This window comes from Pogona vitticeps, chromosome 3 (assembly GCF_051106095.1).
Source record: "Pogona vitticeps strain Pit_001003342236 chromosome 3, PviZW2.1, whole genome shotgun sequence".
In the NCBI taxonomy this organism is placed as follows: domain Eukaryota; kingdom Metazoa; phylum Chordata; class Lepidosauria; order Squamata; family Agamidae; genus Pogona; species Pogona vitticeps.
The window spans coordinates 97250327-97268789 of record NC_135785.1 but is presented as its reverse complement, the minus strand read 5'-3'; the positions used below and the strand labels follow the sequence as shown (position 1 = coordinate 97268789).

At 39.9% G+C, this 18463-nt stretch overlaps 1 protein-coding gene across 6 annotated transcripts in view; it reads right to left on the bottom strand.

Moving 5' to 3' along the window:
- JMJD1C (jumonji domain containing 1C) overlaps window positions 1-18463 on the bottom strand; it is a 249203-nt gene that overhangs the window by 127438 nt on the left and 103302 nt on the right. The window contains exon 1 of one of the 6 annotated variants that reach the window (XM_072995173.2): window positions 9887-10099. The exons of the other annotated variants lie outside the window; for them this stretch is intronic. The gene's annotated coding sequence lies outside the window, so the exon portion shown is untranslated. Of the gene's footprint in view, window positions 1-9886; window positions 10100-18463 lie in introns of those variants that run through there. 6 annotated transcript variants of the gene reach the window in all.

The window sequence follows — 18463 nt, the reverse complement described above, 5'->3', positions numbered from 1 at the left end:
GTCAGGCGGAGGGGGTGAGGTCTTTTATAAGTGGTAGTGACCTGAAGAGATGAAGTATGCACGTGAGAGTGAGAAGAAGAAACCAGTATCGAAGATGTGTGAGAGTGTTTAGAGGTGGGTTGCTCTGTTGAGTGGGAAGAAGTACATTTGAAGGCCGACTTGGAATGTAGAGGAGCCAAGACAGAAGGTTGCAGTTGGAATGTATGAGCCTGACGCCGATGTCGGGCTGGAGACAGAGAAGGTTCAGGTGGATACGTGAAGCGTATTGGGCTCTCTTTGGTTCATAATAGGATGATCCAGAATACAGGTCGATATCATCTCTGTGATGGTGGTACCGGTTGGTATAATAAGGATCATGGTAGTCTGCCCAATATCAGGAAGGTTCTGGGAGGTAGTAAATTTCTCAATGTGGAGGATCCTGGAAACCAGGAGAAAGATTACGTGTCTTCAGTGTGTGTTTGCAAGGAGGAGACTGATGCGGAGAAGACTCAGAGTTGGAAAACTGCATTATAACTGACTGCCCTGAAGATGCAGGGCTAGAATGGGCTGAGGTCGGGCTGGAGAGAACGTCAGCCACTGATGGGGCCAAGACTAGGCGAAAGGCTCACTACAGAAACAGGAGCCTGGCCAGGAAGTAGCGGGAGTGGATCTTCCATCTCCGAGAAAGAATCGGGAGCCTCCCTGGAGGTTTGGTTGAGGTTGAGTAAATTGAGTAGGCTTGGATGACTTCTTAGCCTTTTTCAATCCACCCTTATCTATTTTCTTTTTAGATAAGTGATCTTGAGACAAGAGTCAAGAAGGTTTCGACACCAATGCCGACATCAGTTTCGAAGAGGGCTTGGACTGCACCATGGTTTTCGGAGATGGAGTGGTCGGGCTCGATATGGATCTAGGCACTTCTTGTGTAGGGATAGGAGGTGTGGTAGGCTCCATTGAGGCGATGGGTGGATTAAGGGATTTCTCCCAGAGGAAGGAATGGAGATGTTGCAGATGGAGTTTTGAGGGCAGGTTTAGTGAGTTTTTTACACTCCAGGCAGGAATGAGTTTGGTGTTGCTCCCCGAGGCAAAAAAGACAGCAGTTGTGGCTGTCTGAAAGCGGAATCTTGTTCGCACACAACGTGCACCGCTTAAATGGGACGGGGGCATAAAAAGGGCAGAAAGATGGGGGAGGGAGAAAAATTAGGGGGGCAATGAAAGCAAAGGAAGCAAAAAGAAGCCATAGGGAGAAAATGTAGAACTAAAAGTAACTCATGGGGAAACGTCAAACAAATAAGGTGGAGAAGCCTGAGAAGGCATGAAGGAAAGAATAGCAATCGCGATCAAAAGTTGCTCTAGTTGTGGAGAGGGGCGGGGCTTCAAACAGCGAGCAGCAAGGAATCTGAGGCTCTCCAGATTTCTGCTGTATGTCGAGAATCCAGAGCCCCCCTGAACAATTGGGGGGCACAAGGGGGCAAGGAGATGCCCCCTTTTAGGTCGTAAGAGAGCGGAGGACTTTGGGGGGTAGGAAAGCAATCCACCCCCACGATTTCACTCCTTCTCTAGACAAAGGATTTCATCGTCGACGCCATTTTATGGCGTCCCAGCTGTAAAAGCCCCGTGGCAGAGGGAGAAGCACAAGGATTTATGAAGGACTGCATCAACAGAGTCAATTAGTTTCAACGTTTGTAAGTATTGTACAAATAAACTTTAAATGACTGATTCTGAGGAGATAAGGCAATCAGAAGCGGCAAAAAAGCGTGAAACCCAAATAGACTGCTTTCAACTATAATAATAATAATAATAATAATAATAATAATAATAATAATAATAATAATAATAATAATAATAATAATAATAATAATAATAATAATAATAATAATTTATTGTCATTGTAAGTATATACACAGTATACCCATACAACGAAATTCACAGACACCCAGAGACCAGACACATGCACACACATAACATTCCCCAAACACTCCCCACCCACTAGAAGTCCCCCACTAAAAATACAAACATTTACACCTCAGGCCAAGTAACACAGTCCAACTAATTATTCACTACTGGTGGTCTTTAAGCTCATTATTAATTGCATTATAGCTCTAGGATAAAAACTATTTAGAAAACGTGTGGTTCGAGTCTTAATTGTTCTATATCTTCTGCCAGACGGTAACAGTTCAAAAAAGTTATAAGCAGAATGGGAAGAGTCTCTCAGGATGCTGTGTGATTTCCTTAGACAGCGGGATGTGAAGATGTCATCCAGAGTTGGTAGCTGGAGCTCGATGATATTCTGGGCAATTTTAATGGTTCTCTGTAGAGCTTTTTTGTCCGCTACAGAGCTAGTCCCAAACCATGCCAGAATGCCATAGGTTAGGACACTCTCAATGGTGCTACGATAGTGTGACAGAAGTAAATGCTGAGATAAATTTAACTTGCCGAGCATTCTCAGGAAATACAGCCTCTTCTGTGCCTTCTTTATTAGCATGTTGGCATTTATAGTCCATGAGAGGTCCTCTGAGATGTAAGTACCCAGAAATTTAAAACTACCAACTCTCTCCACTTCCTCACCGTTTATGTACAGTGGTAAATGTACATTTCTCTTCCTCCTAAAATCAATTATGAGTTCTTTAGTTTTTTTGATGTTAAGTGTGAGATGATTTTCTTTACACCATAGTATCAATCTTTGTACTTCCTTTCTATAAGCAGACTCATTGTTCTTATTTATGAGTCCCACCACTGTCGCATCATCCGCAAATTTAAAAATTGCATTGGTGTTATATAGTAGGGTGCAATCATGTGTGTACAGGGAATAGAGGAAGGGACTTAGCACGCAGCCCTGGGCAGCTCCTGTACTTAGTACCAGGGTAGAAGAATGGTGGGATCCCATCCTTACTGACTGTGACCTATCTGTCAGAAAATCCTTTATCCACATGCAGATCTCCTGAGGTAATCCCAGATTGATCATTTTTAAAAACAACCTATTTGGTAGAATGGTGTTAAAAGCAGAGCTATAATCCACAAACAACAGCCTCGCATAAGTTCTCTGTTGTTCTAAGTGGCTCAATACAGTATGGAGTATGATGGACACAGCATCATCAGTAGATCTATTTCTCCTGTATGCAAATTGCCATGGATCCAAAGAAGGTGGAAGACTAGCCTTAATGTAATCCAGCACCAATCTCTCAAAACATTTCATAATAACAGATGTTAAAGCTACTGGTCTATAATCATTGGGAGATACCACAGCTGACTGCTTCGGGACTGGCACTATAATAGATGTCTTCAGGCAAGTGGGGACAGAACACTGCAACAAGGATAGATTGAAAATATCCGTAAAAACTCCAGCTAATTCTGCAGCACAGCCCCTAACAACTCGTCCCATGATTCCATCTGGTCCAGCTGCCTTTCGAATATTAATATTCTGGAAAGCATGTCTCACATGCTGAAAAGAGGAGCTGGAGCGATCAAGGACAGTGATTTTTGTTATTTATTTCCTGTCCTCGATGGGAACACACTCACAGTAACTCTAATGAACCTTTAAATCGAAGCTGGAGAAAGCTGGATTCTGAGACAGCATAAATCATCAGCTTTGTTGAGGAACTGACGTTTACAACCTTTAAGTACTTTATGACTTTCGGCTGGGAGAAGTAAACAAACAGCAAGCTGTATCTCTCCAAGTGAGGTGTATTTCTTGAAATTAGGGATTGGAAAGCATTTTGTTCACTTGCCTTTTATTAAGGATGGATATCACTGGGCAGATTTTGGACGCTATTCAGAATACAAAAGTGAATATTATGAAATGCATTCAAGAACAGTTTGCGGAACTTCACATTGTTCTTTTGGATTCGGGGAAAAGAACGCAGAAATGGGAATCCCCGCAGGAACAGAGCGCTGGAGCAGAAGCAGACCAGCTCCCTTCGGAAGCACAGGAAGGAGATAACTTGTTGGTTTGTGGAAAGCAGTGCAAAAGCATTAAAAAGCAGGTTAAGAAAACTGAGATACATTGTGAGGAGGTGGACCAGAGGAATGGAAATGAAATGTGTCCTGATTTGGTGGGTGAATGTGGAAATCAGAAAAATTAAAAAAAGCACAAGGGGAGATGGGATGATTGCAAATTACGCACTCCTTGGCTTCAATGGCAAGCTATGATGTTTGGGAACAATCCAAATAATCCAAATCAGAGACAAAATAGCTTAACTGGGTTCCACAGATGGCATTATAAAACTAGGGAAAAGGGATAATTGATAACAGTAAACGATTCTGATTATATTTGGAGATAAATGATGATTAAGAATTATCAATGGTGTGATCTGGTACATGTATGTTGAATATAATATTAGAAATCGAGGATTTTTAAGGTACACTTTAAGACCTAAATCAACTATAGATTAATAATGTTATGAGAGATCTGGATAATAGAACATGGCAGATTATTAAGCTGGATAAATATAACTTGTGACTCTGTTTATGATGAATATAATATTAGAAATTGATGACTTTAAGGCATATATTTTACAGAAATGAAGTGTAATATGTTGAAACTTGGAAGGCAAGATATTTGAGCATACCTACCCTCTGAAACATTGATACTATATGAAACCTTGTGTGGAATACACACTTGTATGGATTCTAATTCAAATTTTTCTTTCTTTTCCTGTTTTTGCTTTTTATGATGTTACTAGGGATATTCTGAGGAATGATGGGAAGCCAAGGATGCAAGAGAAATAACTGTTAGAATTTAGTACGATTTTTTAGGATGGATCACATTTGGAATGTCTATAGAATAATTAGGTTGATGCAGCCAGATTCTTAAGAATGGAAATTTTGTATGGAATGCCCCCCCCGCCAATACATGTGGGTTTTTTTTGTTTTGTTTGTTTGTTTGTTTTTTGGTTTCTGATTTTGTTAGTATTATTCTGTCTTGTTTTTTTCTTTCTTTATGAGTGTATGTCTTTGTATGTAGTAAATAAAAATAAATAAATAAATAAATAAAAGTTGCTCTAGTTGTCAAGATAGGTCTGACCTAAGCGGCGGCTAAAAGGAACTGAGGGGACTTCAGGCAGGCAGAGCATGCGCTCCACAGGGGAACGTCCCACTAATCACATGTCTTTAAGCTCTAGAAACTTCCGAGAGTTCCTGTGCAGGTGCAAAATAACCCTTTTGTGTGTATTAACAGAGACCACAAAGAAGAATGAACATCACACAACTACTGAAGCCTATTACAAATGTCCCTAGCCATTAAAAAAACCCTGCAACAATAAATATGCCTTCCCCCAGTATTTTAATAGCTTCTATTCTTAACATCTCAAACAAAGATCTCTAATTTCCACCATAATTACCATTACAGGCCAGTCTGATCCGCATATTTGGCTGAGAGGGGTTATATGTGTAATGAATTATAAGTGTAATGAGTGTCACACTATGGCTCAGAAGGAAAAGGTAAAGGTTCCCCTTGACAAATGTCCAGTCGTGTCCAACTATAAGGGGCGGTGCTCATCCCCATTTCCAAGCTGTAGAGCCAGTGTTTGTCCAAAGACAGTTTCCGTGGTCATGTGGCCAGTGGGACTAGACACAGAATGCTGTTACCTTCCCACCGAGGTGGTACCTATTTATCTACTTGAATTTTTACATGCTTTCAAACTGCTAAGTCGGCAGGAGCTGGGACAAAGCAACGGGCACTCACTCCGTTGCGTGGATTCAATCTTACAACTGATGGTCTTCTGACCTTAGAGCACAAAGGCTTCTGCGGTTTAACCCGCAGCACCACCATGACATCTAAATGTGGCTCACCTGGGAGAAAGGCCTACACTGGAAGGCCTTGTGGCATAGCTAGGTCTAACTCTGCCTAGCTTACTGTTCAGAAGAGAAGGTCCCAGCTATCAGTGAGGCAATCTTTCTTTCAACACGAAGTCTTCTAGCTTAGACTTTTCTCTCAGGTGAGTCTTAAAGTGTCTGCATGTCAGATGGAACTCCCAGAATGGAGAATTATGGGATCTGTAGTCCAAAAATAATAATAATCCAAAAACCCATGCCTACAGATTAGAGACTTAGGTGTTTATCTAGGTGTTTCCTTATTGTTAACCAGCTACCTCAGTTTTTTAACAAATCAGTAACCAAAACATAGCAACCTCTGATAATAATTATGTGCCATCAAGTCAATTCTGACTTTCGATGACTTTTCTCAGGATTATCCAAGTAGGGAATAATCAGAAGTGGTTTAACACTGATGTCTTCTGGGGGCATTTTAGAACTCTGTAGCTTGCTCTAGGCCACAGGAGATACACTGTGGGGAAATGAACTCCCAACCTCTGGCTCCGCAGTCAGATACCTAAACCAATCTACCTTTTTGTAAAGGATTTCACTGGTTTATAATTTTTAAGCTATATGTTTTATTGGATGTAAGCTATTTTCAGGTCTTTTAATTGAAAAATAGCATAAAATTCTATAAATTCATAAAATAAAAATAACCAAAAACCTTCATAAACATCAGTTTAATTATTTCAAAAAGAGGATGTTCAGATATATAAATGAAAGAGGCTGAGAGAAGATGAACTTGTCACACTTTGCATATAGTTTGATTCTACTACTAAATACAAATTGGTCAAGGACTTTTCAATTGTGTGTTCCCAAAACTAACATCCTTCATCCCCTTGGAACAATATGAAAACTTCTAGGCAGTTAACACTAGTTCTCATTGGAAATAATCTCAGGACACAGGCTGATAAATAAGATTGCTACACTTTGTTTACAATGTCTGTACTACCACTATTTTATCTTACTTAAGTACATACTAAGTGCATACTGAACTCATCTGCCTTAGGCTGACTTTATTCCTAAGGTATTTGCCTTATATGGTGTACTTGCCTTATTTTGCCTGAAATAACTTGGCAATCTTCTTAAAGCATTTTGTTAATGGAAAGCCTGAGCAGCAATTAAAGAATAACTAGAGATTTGTAGCTAAGATCAGGCTAGTTAATTCAAAGCAGCGTTCAAAATGTTAGGTGCCTCCAGTACCAACCACTTATATCCTTTGTTTCAGATAATAACACTGTGTGACCCATTGTCTCATAGCTTAAAAGTCCTTCACCTGTCCATTTCTCTTCCAACAACAGCATTCACTCCTGCCCTTAGAATTTGAGTAAGATTTTCCTCTCATATAAACTGACATTTCAAGACTTTCATAAAGCTGTACTGTTTTCACGACATGAAAGATGCTCAGCAAATTTTGGAAATGGACAATTTTTCCAAGTAAGAGGTGAGTGACAGTTTCTCATATTTGTATTTATGCACCAGAGTTATTTTTTTTAAATAATATTTGTTTTAAGTTTCTTATTGAATTCTTGTTGTTTGCTACACTTTTAAAACTGTTTGTTCATTAGATTTCTAAATAGATATTCTTAGAAAAATAAAGTTACAAAGAGCTGTAGCAAGCGCTGAAACAAAAGAATTTTATTGTATTTTAAAGATGAACACACTTTATTTGGAATAGGCCTGTGTGGGCTGCCAACTTCATCAGACAGAGAAATTTGTAGGAAGCAAGAGTTTAACAAGCAAGCAATAAATTCAAATTCAAATAAATGTACTGGGCTGAATGCAAACTTAGTTAAGCTTAGAGTAGACTCACTGTAATAAACGGCCTTCATTTTTTCAAGTCTAAACTGTTCCACTGTTTTCAGTGGGCCTCCTCTAAGCCCAACATGGTTAGAGGCAACCAACTCAATTTATTTTTATTATGCATGCTAATCAGGTATTTTGATTTTTCTGATCTTCTAATGAAAAATACATCCTGTAGATGTATGAATTCTCATATCCCATCTCTCTGAGAAGGTCAAAGGGCAGCAAAAAGGAAGTACAGGTGGGCGGAGCATGCATGGTACAGGGAGACGTTTCACTTGTTATTTTAGCTCTAGAATATTCTGAAGAATCCTGTGCAGGCACAGTTTACCCCATTCATGTGCATTCACAGAGACCACAAAGAAGTATGAATTCTCATATCTAGTCTCTCTCTCTGAGAAAAAGGGTTCTGAGAGCAATGTTAAACAACTAGTAATTCTGGCTAAATCACATAATTAGGAAAATGATTACTGAAATCTTGAATTTTATTTCTCAAGTTTCCAAAATGTCTGTTCAAAAGCTGCCCTTAAGAAGAAACTACAAGCACAGATTACCAATGAACTGGACAGCTAAAAAAGACAATTTGAATAAAGAATCTATAGATTGGCTTATGTATAGGTTTAAAAACAGAAGTACTGTAAATCAAATACACTTGCAACTTTCTTTCTAAAGCAACCAGTGCTTACAAAACAATTTGAATACATCAGAACAACGTTATGTTTTTCGTAGCACTGATTTTACAGTATGTCCTTCAGTGTATACAAATGTTTTCAATTTATGAACAGAATTATTGGCTACATGAGAAAGCAGATGTTAAAAGCAGGCACTATGTGACCTCTCTCTTCACTAAATGCAACAAACTCCTTTCAATGCCCCCCATATGTATGATCTTCCTTAATAATAAAGGCTTCTGTTAAGTTTAAATTCTTCATTTCTCTCTCTCTCTCTCTGAAGATATTTAAGTATGGCTACTTCTCATAGTTCAAATAGCGACAGCTTTCATGAACCAACATCCATTATTTTGAACACTAGATTCTGCTTAGGACGCTACCATAAAGTCCAATTCAGGACCAATGCTGTGAATTGCCATGTTAAATCACAGTAATAGAACAACTTAGAAACATCTTGCTACGGTCAAACACACACACACACACACACACACACACACACACACACAAATAGTACATAAATTATAAATTTGGATAAAAATGCAAATAGAATAAAGACATCTCCATTACTGTTATGGCCTCCTGTTTATAGTTAGGCAATCTCAGAACAACTGTGTCTTGTTTGGATCTCCATGCAGCAGTAAATTCCATTCACATGAGAAAAAACAGAGCAGATGATTCTTTCCTGAAAGGCTTTATTTTTCAATTACCAAGCTCTTAACAGAGTTCAGCTACTTAGTCCCTCCCCCAACACACATATGTGTGTATATAATGGTGGGGAAAGGGAAAAAGAGACTGCCAACAGTACACCATTTGAGTTCCTGTTTATGAGAGAAAATAGGTTTACTCTAATGGAGAACACATTGTTTTAATCTGAACTGCATATTCAGTCTTTTCAGAAATATTCTTAGAATGTTTCACCACTTATTTTCTGACACATTCTGTAAATCTTGGAACAGTTTTAAGTATTTAACACAGGTTTCTATCAGCTCTGTATATATTCATACTAGGTAAAGTCCAATGTAAAAACATTACAAACCTGGAAAACATGATTTAGATATTATATCTCAGCAAATGCCTTACTTTTGTTACCATAAATGACAAAACAATTAGAAGTTTAAAAACACATTGTGAAACAAAATTCAGCAATGAGGAGCTTTGGCATAGTTATGTTCTACAGTACTTTAAATCCTTAGTCGACATGATTATGACAATTAAACACATGCTCCTGCACTGATTACGGAATTCTTTCATAGCAAGAATGAGAAACAAATCCTAACACAGAGTTACAAAATAAACCTTATTTTACTTGCAAGTGCTCTTCCATTTTAAAGAACATTTCACATGTTATGTCAGGAAGTAACAGATCGTAAGTTTTCCTCTAAATCTATAATGTGCATAAAACCTTCAATATAGTTTTCAATCAACAGCACTTAAAAGTCAAAAATAACTCCAAAATTTGTATGCAGAGGAAAATATACCTAAAGTCTAGTTTTAAACCTAGCAATTACACAAATGATAACCTCCCCCGCCCCAACCAGGCTAACTGAGCAGATTACAACTCTCTTTGTCATCAGCAAATGTATGTGCTAACAACTAAGAAATCCTGCAACTGAAGCACTTACCCAGTTCCCAGATCTAGGTCATGATAACTTCTGCCAAGGCCGCTTACATAACAAAGCAGTCTTCAAACTACAAAGAAGCCATCACTTAGTAATCCACAGGAGAGAAAATGTCTGGAACAATGTTTTTCCTCTCCATACACATTGTGTACTTAGGGCAGAACTGACACCAAAAAGAGAAGCTATCCCTCTGCTTACCACATGTTGAAAGAAGGGAAGAGGCGGTGCTCTGTGAACTGTAACTAATCCCCCGTCACAGGTGGTGATGGAGTCACTTCCAGCATGAGTCACATTGCTGATTACTCATTTGGCTGGGCTGGCCAGAGAGCATGGTCATAATTTTAACTACAGACAAAGCCAGACTAAAGGAGAGACTGATGCTCAAGCTGAATATCCCTGTACAGAACTCAGGTATCAAGTTTCTTGAAATACTTACACATGATCCTATACATGTATACTCAGAAAGAGGTTCCCCCAATTTCAATGAGACTTGTTTTAAGGTAAATATGTACTGGTTGTAGCCCTGGAGGGAAAGTATCCACTTATATGATGAAAATGTTGCCCTATTCTTCTCCTTCCCAAACAACAAATGTACATTCTTAATCCCAAAACTCCTATAAAGACACTGTTCTCTGAACTGTGGGATCAGTTAACTCTTCAAAGTCCCATTACGAACAATTGTCCTATGAAGATACAGCCAAATTGCAGTGGAAACTGATTTGGATACTCTGGGTTCCTTTCCTGGGACACCAGGATACAATTCCAAAAATTCGACAGGACAATACACAGCTAGTCTAATTACAACTGGAAATAAGCCAACCATGTATTGGTTTAACACAGTTCATAGTTGGGAACAGAAGGCAATGGAGAACCAAGGATGAAAACATAAATTACTCAGTGTAGTGAGTGGGGTTCATGTCTTAAATTATACAATCTAATTTAACAACAGTGTCTACAACAGGGGTCTCAAACTCAATTTACCTGGGGGCCGCTGGAGTCAGAGTCTGGGCCACATCAGATTTTCCGCAAAGCGGAACAAGAGCCTGAGGAAGCCACCCAGGAGTTTCCTTAGCCCAGCTGGGGCTCTCAAGAGGAGAAGGAGGAGGGGTGCATGAACCCTCATCACTGGCCACCAGCCCCTCCGGTTCCTTCTTCACTACCACCAACAGCAGCAGCAGCAGCAGCAGGACAAAGAAGCGGAGAAGGGAGGGAGCGCCAGTGACTGCCTAGCTCGGGGGGGGGGGGAGGGCATGACATAAAAAAAAAAAAAAAAACCCTCACAGAATTACCTTGCCAAAGGAGAAAAGTCCCCATCAGTACCTGTGAAATTAAACAGAACGGGTGGGGCCCCCCACAGGTGCATGAACACACGCACACACACACATATGCAGGCCCGGCAACCTTCCTCTGAAGGCCACCCTCAAAAAATGGCACACCTAGCAGCAGCAGCTACCCCCACCATGACAGGGGAGCAAACTTCGTGAGGCGAGCCCAGGCAGCCTCCAGAGCCAAAGTGGCTGAAGAGGAGGAGGAGGAGGAGGAGGAGGAGGAGGAGGAGGAGGAGGAAGCACCGCCGGATGCTAAGGAGGCCGCTGGCCGGGCTGGTGGTGCCGAGAGAGAAAGAGAGCCAGAGAGCTGCTTCCCTGGAAGAGGTGGCGGCAGTAGCTGTTGTTGCCGGCGCTGTTGGAGGCGCTCTTTGAGGACGGGCTTGGAGTGAGCTCTGCTCTCAGGCATCGCTCGGTGGCAGCTCGGGCACTCGGGGAAAAAAGCCATCAGTGTTGCTTCGCTCACCGGCTCTTCCCCAAGACAGAGCCTCTTGCACCCTCCATCTGGAACTGCAACTTGCCAGCCGGCAGAGAGGCAGGCTGGCTGGCTACAGTTCTGGATGGAGGGTGGAAGAGGCGCTATCTTGGGAGAGAGCCGGCAAGCAAGGCAAGGCTTTTTTTAACTCTTGACAGCAGAGGGCGCGTGGGTGCTTCAGGGGGGCAGGCAAGGCAGGGGCCACAAACTATCATCTGGTGAGCCGCAAATGGACCCCAGGCCGCACGTTTGAGACCCCTGGTCTACAATAAAACTTAATCATGTACCAAGTGAAGAGTATAAAAAAGAATGCTGAATTGCAAAACATCAGTATAATATACCCAAGCTTTTTGTACAAGGCTGCAGGGCCTTCTCTCACCCAAAGAACACAAAACATGAAGTCTACCGGACAGATTTTGTATAAGCTTATCAGTACTGTATTCTGATACTACATAGCTTCGAAGTACATGTCCCCTAACATTTAGAAACAAATGTTTCTAAAGCTCCAGAAGCCACATAATCAAGAGAACATGTTTAAGCTGCTAAATATTTTAACTGCACATTTAAAAACAAGAGTATCAGGTTACAGCTTTTTTTAAATGAAGAATATCCAATTACTAGTCTCATTTTTATAACCAGGGATGTAAAGACATACCCATTTTGAGCTGACTGTTATTGGCTCATAGTACATTTGCTCTTTTTATGGTTTTGGTATACAAAACATAGAATAGGATCAGGGAAATAAATAGGACTCACTAACTATTCTGGCACATAGGAAGAACTATGGACTAACCAGGATAATTAAGACACAGTGAAAACATATCATATGAACCACCGCTGGGAAGATACAGGCTGCTCAAAAGCAAAAGGCAAAAGAACACTGGTTGGAATATTGCCCTGTATATAAAAAATACACTGACAAGTAATTAATATATAGGAAAAGTAAGAGGTACTTCTGTAGAATTCATTTGCATCCTGGCTGGATAAATATATAAATATGTAACCACTAAGAGGTATGGGAAAACAGGAGATACTTATAGACACTTACCATATTTTTCCGTGTATAAGACACCCCATCTATAAGACATCCCCCACTTTTCTAACCCAAAATTATTTTCTTTGCAAGAAAGTGGAGGGGGAAAAGCAGGGATCAAAGTGCTTTGACTTCTGCTTCCCCCCACACACACTTTCTTTGCAAAAAGCTGCTTTCCCCTCCACTTTTTGCGAGAGGGAAAGCAGCTTTTTGCAAAAGAAGTGGAGGGGAAAAGCACTTTCCTCTCAAGGAAGTGGAGGGAGAAAGAAGGAATTGTTGCAAGGAAAGTGCTTTCCTCATCTATTTTCTTTGCAAAAAGCTGCTTTCCCCGACCACTTTTTGCAAGGGGGAAAGCAGCTTCTTACAAAGAAAGTTGAGGGGAAAAGCACTTTCCTGGCAAGAACGTGGTGGATGAAAGCAATTACTGCTTTCCCCCTCCACTTTCTTGCGAGGAAATTGCTTTTCCCCTCCACTTTCTTTGCAAAAAGTGGAGGAGGAAAGCATTATTTATTACCGTGTATAAAATTACCCTCAATTTTCCTCTAATTATTCTAGGGAAAAGTGTCATTTTATACACAGAAAAATATGGTACTTGATCATTCTCAGGGGCATCCAAAGAAAATGTTCTCATGGATCGTACAATTACCAAAGTATCTGCTTAGATAGCAAGCTGACTTAGAAGAAATTGGCAGACACATTCTTAGAGTTGAGGATAGATTCATTTTTTTAAAAGGATGGATCACTCAAAAGAACGTACTGCATTTTAGACTTTGTCCTCTTAAGTGAAGAACTGATCATGTAGAAATAAAATGCCTCCACAGTGAGAGCGTTCATAGTATGCTAGAAGTCAAACATAGTGAACAATGAAGGGCAGTGAATTTTAAGAACTTTCTTAAATTCTTGACATTCTAATGTGTTAAAATTAGCTCCTTCTGTCTGGGTCATTGCAACACTGGGATAAAAGATCCAGAAATAATTTGCTTTTCCAAAGAAAGTACCGTATTTTTCACACCATAAGATGCGCTTTTCCCCCACAAAACGGGGGTGTGTGTGGAAAGTCTGTGCGTCTTATGGAGCGAAGAAAACATTATATTTTCCTGTTTTCTTCTCCTAAAAAATTGGTGCGTCTTATGGAAAGGTGTGTCTTATGGAGCGAAAAATACGGTACTTGGCACTTGGAAGAGTAACTGATGTGAAAATCATGGAAAGGTAAATAAAATGTTTCATATAAAGTGAACATATTGAAATGCAATTTGAGATTGATGTGGAATACCACAGTTTATTGAACCCCAGACAGAAGGAGCTAATTTTCTCTTGAACACAGTACGTCTCAGGAAAGTCAGATATGAATTGCTTTGTGCCTTAATAAGAAGAGATTAACTCCAGTTTAGCTATGTAAACTGGAGTTAAAGAAGTCAAATGAGTATTCCCATATGGAGTCCAGTTTAGAACTAAAACCTTTAAAAGACATTGGGTCTGAACATTCTTCCCACAACCAGAAGTATTAGCAATTTCTGTGGTAAAGAAAACTTTTAGAAATCTGCCATTTAAGTAAGATGGAAAGGAAATGTAAACTTTGTTTTATCAGATATGCTTTGAAAATTTTCAAACTGAAGAATACATGATGTCATTAGTCAATGTATTTCATATGCCAAAATTAAACCCAGTACTTAGCATTCCTCAAATAAGCATGACAACATCTGCATTGTAGAACAGAGGGAATAACTCATTTGATATGCTTTTCTCATTCATATCAATTAGGAATAGATGAAGAGATTTATTGTGAAATGTATGCAAACACAGGGATAAGTAAACTTTCTCATATGCTTCCCTCAATGTTACAAACTGTAAGTATTTACAAGCATGGAAATAAATTCCAAGGATTTTTGTGAATTCATGTGAAGGACTACATCAGGACCCATCCTCAAAATGGACAGCATAGCATAGTGGTTAAATGATAATACATAAGTTCCAAGCTCAGCCACAATCTCTCTGCAGAGCTCTACATTCTCAGTTCAATGCTACAATACAGGAACACCAACATCTTAACCATACTCTGTATAAAACACTGTTGAAGGTGACTAGTCACAGACCACTGAAGCCTATATGCAGCAAAATAATCACAACTAAGCACAGCAGTTTGCAAGTGATGTACTTTAATTCTGCTACAAGAAAATGTCTAGCATGACTGTAAGAGTGAACCAAATTATCCACAAAAGTTTTGTTTCAAAAAATGTAAACAAGCAAGTCATGTCTCAGGATGGTAGAAGCTGTACCCAAAATTTCTCTGCAAAGCTCATGTCAGCCAACTGTAATTTTTAGAGCAATCCTCAGGGATCATTACAAAAAATAATAAACCTATTCCATCTTTAAAAAGGGTGGGGGGGCAACAACACTGACCAATCTAACAGGGTTCATCCATGTGTAAAGGATTAAAGAATTATAAAGGAAAAATCTGATTGCTTTTATGATGCATTTATGATTTGTTTCCTTCTTAAAAGCTTCTAAACTAGACTGCTATTGCATAGTTTTAAAACTATCAGAATTAGTTTTGTAATGGAGTTTCATTGCCATACAAAAATGCCTGCTCCGAAGTCCGACTTCTCCATATTGCCAAAGCAAACATGTGTTAAACCACAAATCATCAAGATGACTGGAGAGCAGGCATAGTTTGCATATCCAGACAGCTTTATTAATAGCATTCAGTCACAGAATATTAGTAGCTGCTGTAATAGTAGTTCTACTAAATATATAGGTTTTGTTTAGAACTCATGGGACTTGTTTATATGATTAGAGCTATTGAGTCATGTGTTTCTCTGAATCAACCACCCAAATTTTACACAGGGAATTCCAGGATGTTTTAGCCACACTCTCCTATCTACAGCCTCAAAACAATGTTGTCACTGTTTGCTACAGGGCACCCTGAATTTGCTTTACAGCTCATGGCACATTCTGTATACCAAGATACAAAGAAAAATGAAGAGTCCCACATTATCCACATGCTTTTCTTGTTCCTCTTTTAACAGCACTGCCTGACTTGTAACCAAGAGCAATTTAAGGGATCTTGCAGATTGTGCAAGAATAATCTACATACGCAGACCAAACTAACTGATCAAAAGTTACAGCAATGAGTACTTCAACATTTCAAGTAAACAGCTGTCTTCTAGAACAATGGTTCCCAACCTTGAGTAACCCAGGTGTTCTTGGACTATAACTCCCAGAAAATCTGGCCAGCACAGCTGATGGCGTAGGCTAAGTACTTTTAACACCCACACTGACAAAAATATGATGAATGTAAGTACAGTGCCCAATTGTGCATGAGAAGCATGCTACCCTCAGTCTCCTAGCCATTCATTGGAATGGGAAGCATTATATTTGTACCGTCTGCAGCAAAAACTAGTATGCACAGCAAGTGGAGAATGAGGATGGGATAATTCTAAACTTGGAGAAGTACACTCCTCCCTTGAACTGCACAAATTTATGCAGTGTGTAAATAAATATTCAATACAGTGGTGCCTTGACTTACGAACGCTTTGACTTGCGAACATTTTGAGTTACGAATAGCTCCTTTCACATAATTTTGCTTTGACTTGCAAACGGAGCTTTGACTTACGAACAGAAAAAAAAGGCAGGAGAAATGGGTGGGATATTTAAATAGCTAACTGTAGGTAGCTACGAGGCTGCTTCTTTGTAGCTCTTTCACCCCGGCAGTTAGAGAGTGTGCGATCTGAGGAGGCTGCTTGCTAAGGTAAGGTGCTGCTTTATAGCCACCTAGAGTGGTCTTTTAGACCAGGTGGGCGGGGTCTAAATCAAATAAATAAATAAATAAATAAATAAATAAATAAATAAATAAATAAATAAATAAATAAATAAATAAAATATTTTTTAAAAACTGTTCTGGGTATTTTTGCAGTGTGATTTTCGGCTGGGGGGGTTATGTTTCCGTGCTGTGATGTGTCTTGGGAGCTGTTTGTTTTTTGGTTCCCCGCATTTCCGATGGGGGGGGTTGGTTCCTTTTTGGAGTGTTTTTTTCCCCATTTCTCTGATGGGTCTTGGGGAATTTGTTTGTTTGTCCCCCCCCCATTTCCGATGGGTCTTGGGGGGTTTGGCTGCTTTTAGCCCCCCCCATTTTTGATGTGTCTTGCATGCTTTTTGCTTTGTTCTCTTTGCATTTCTAATCTGCTCTGTTTGTTTTTGCAATGGTTCATGTATGCTTCCCTTGCATTTTTGCTTCATTCTCTATGCATTTCTGATCTGCTCCGTTTGTTTTTGCAATGGTTCATGCATGCCTCCCTTGCTTTTCTGCTTCATTCTCTTTGCATTTCTGATCTGCTCCATTTGTTTTTGCTATGGTTCATGCATGCTTCCCTTGCAAATCAGAAAACTTTTTGCAAGGTTCTGTCCTGGCTTGGTTTAAAATGTGTTGGTTTAGCATGTGTTTTAGACTCCAAATTCTCTCCCTCCCCCGTTGTCTTCTCTCTCCCTGTCTCCCTCCTTTCCTGCCCTTTTTTTTAACTTAAGTCATTTTAGGTTTAAAAAATATTCTCTCCCTAGTGGTAAAGGACAGATTAACCAGTTTTGCATTAGTTCCTATGGTAATGAATGCTTTGACTTACAAACTGCGCCTTGACATAAGGAAAAAAAAACAGCCGGAACGGATTAATCGGGTTTCAGTGCACTCCTATGGGAAATGCTGCTTTGATTTATGAACGTTTTGATTTACAAACACCATTCCATTACAGATTAAGTTTGTAAATCAAGGCACCACTGTACTGTGTTGCTATTCAACTCCAGGAAGTGGCCTGAGAAAGGTGGGTCTCAGACTTACCAACGCCCTGTTGTTGGCAGAGAGGCAGCCCCTAGTGGCAGTCCAGCTACCCCCATCTCCTGGTGTGGCAGCTCCACAGGGCAGCTGGGGAGGGTGCTGGGACATGCTGTACAGTTAGTACAGTAAACTCATTTATTCTCTCTCTCTCTGTGCATGTGTGTGTGCGTGCATGTGTGTCAGTGTCAGCTGCTTATGCTTTACAGTTATATTTTGGGGGGCACATGGATTATGAACTACACTGGGGGCTGGAGCCCCCTAACCCCAGTGTTGTTGAAGGGAGAAATGTAGAGCACCTCTGACTACAGTATAAATGTGGAGTACAATTTATGAAGTCTTACGAAGGGTAGAGAACTAATACAACTAGGCCAAAACTTTTAATGCTAGTGTGCTGATTTTCATTTTCAAGGACGTATTTATTTAAAAACAAAAACAAAGGCAAGCAGCAAATTATGGCATCTCTAATTAAAGTATGATGTAATACCCTTTACCATCTCACACAACTCTTTTTTTTTTTCACTTTAATGTGAAGACTAGAACCAACACAACATTAGAGTTATAATGATGGAAATACAAAGCTACCTAGATGGATGGCTTACCAAGATGGAGCACCTGGGATCAGATGTTTGATTCTTTACTGTGCCTTGAAGAAAAGCAAGCCTGTGTAGTCTTGGGCAAGACACTCTATTCCAGAGCAGCTCCACAAGAAACAACCGGTAAACCACTTTCTATAAATCGAAAACTGTGGAAAGGCTCCCTGCAAGTTGGAATCAACTTGCCAATGTGTAATTATTATTGGCTTTACTCTTTCAAATCTGTCAGTGTTAGCTACCTAAACATGTAGTTCCGTTGAAGCTCTATTCCAGTAATCTACACCATTTTATAGTTTTTCGAAATTTGACTTTGGGAAGAAAATACAAGC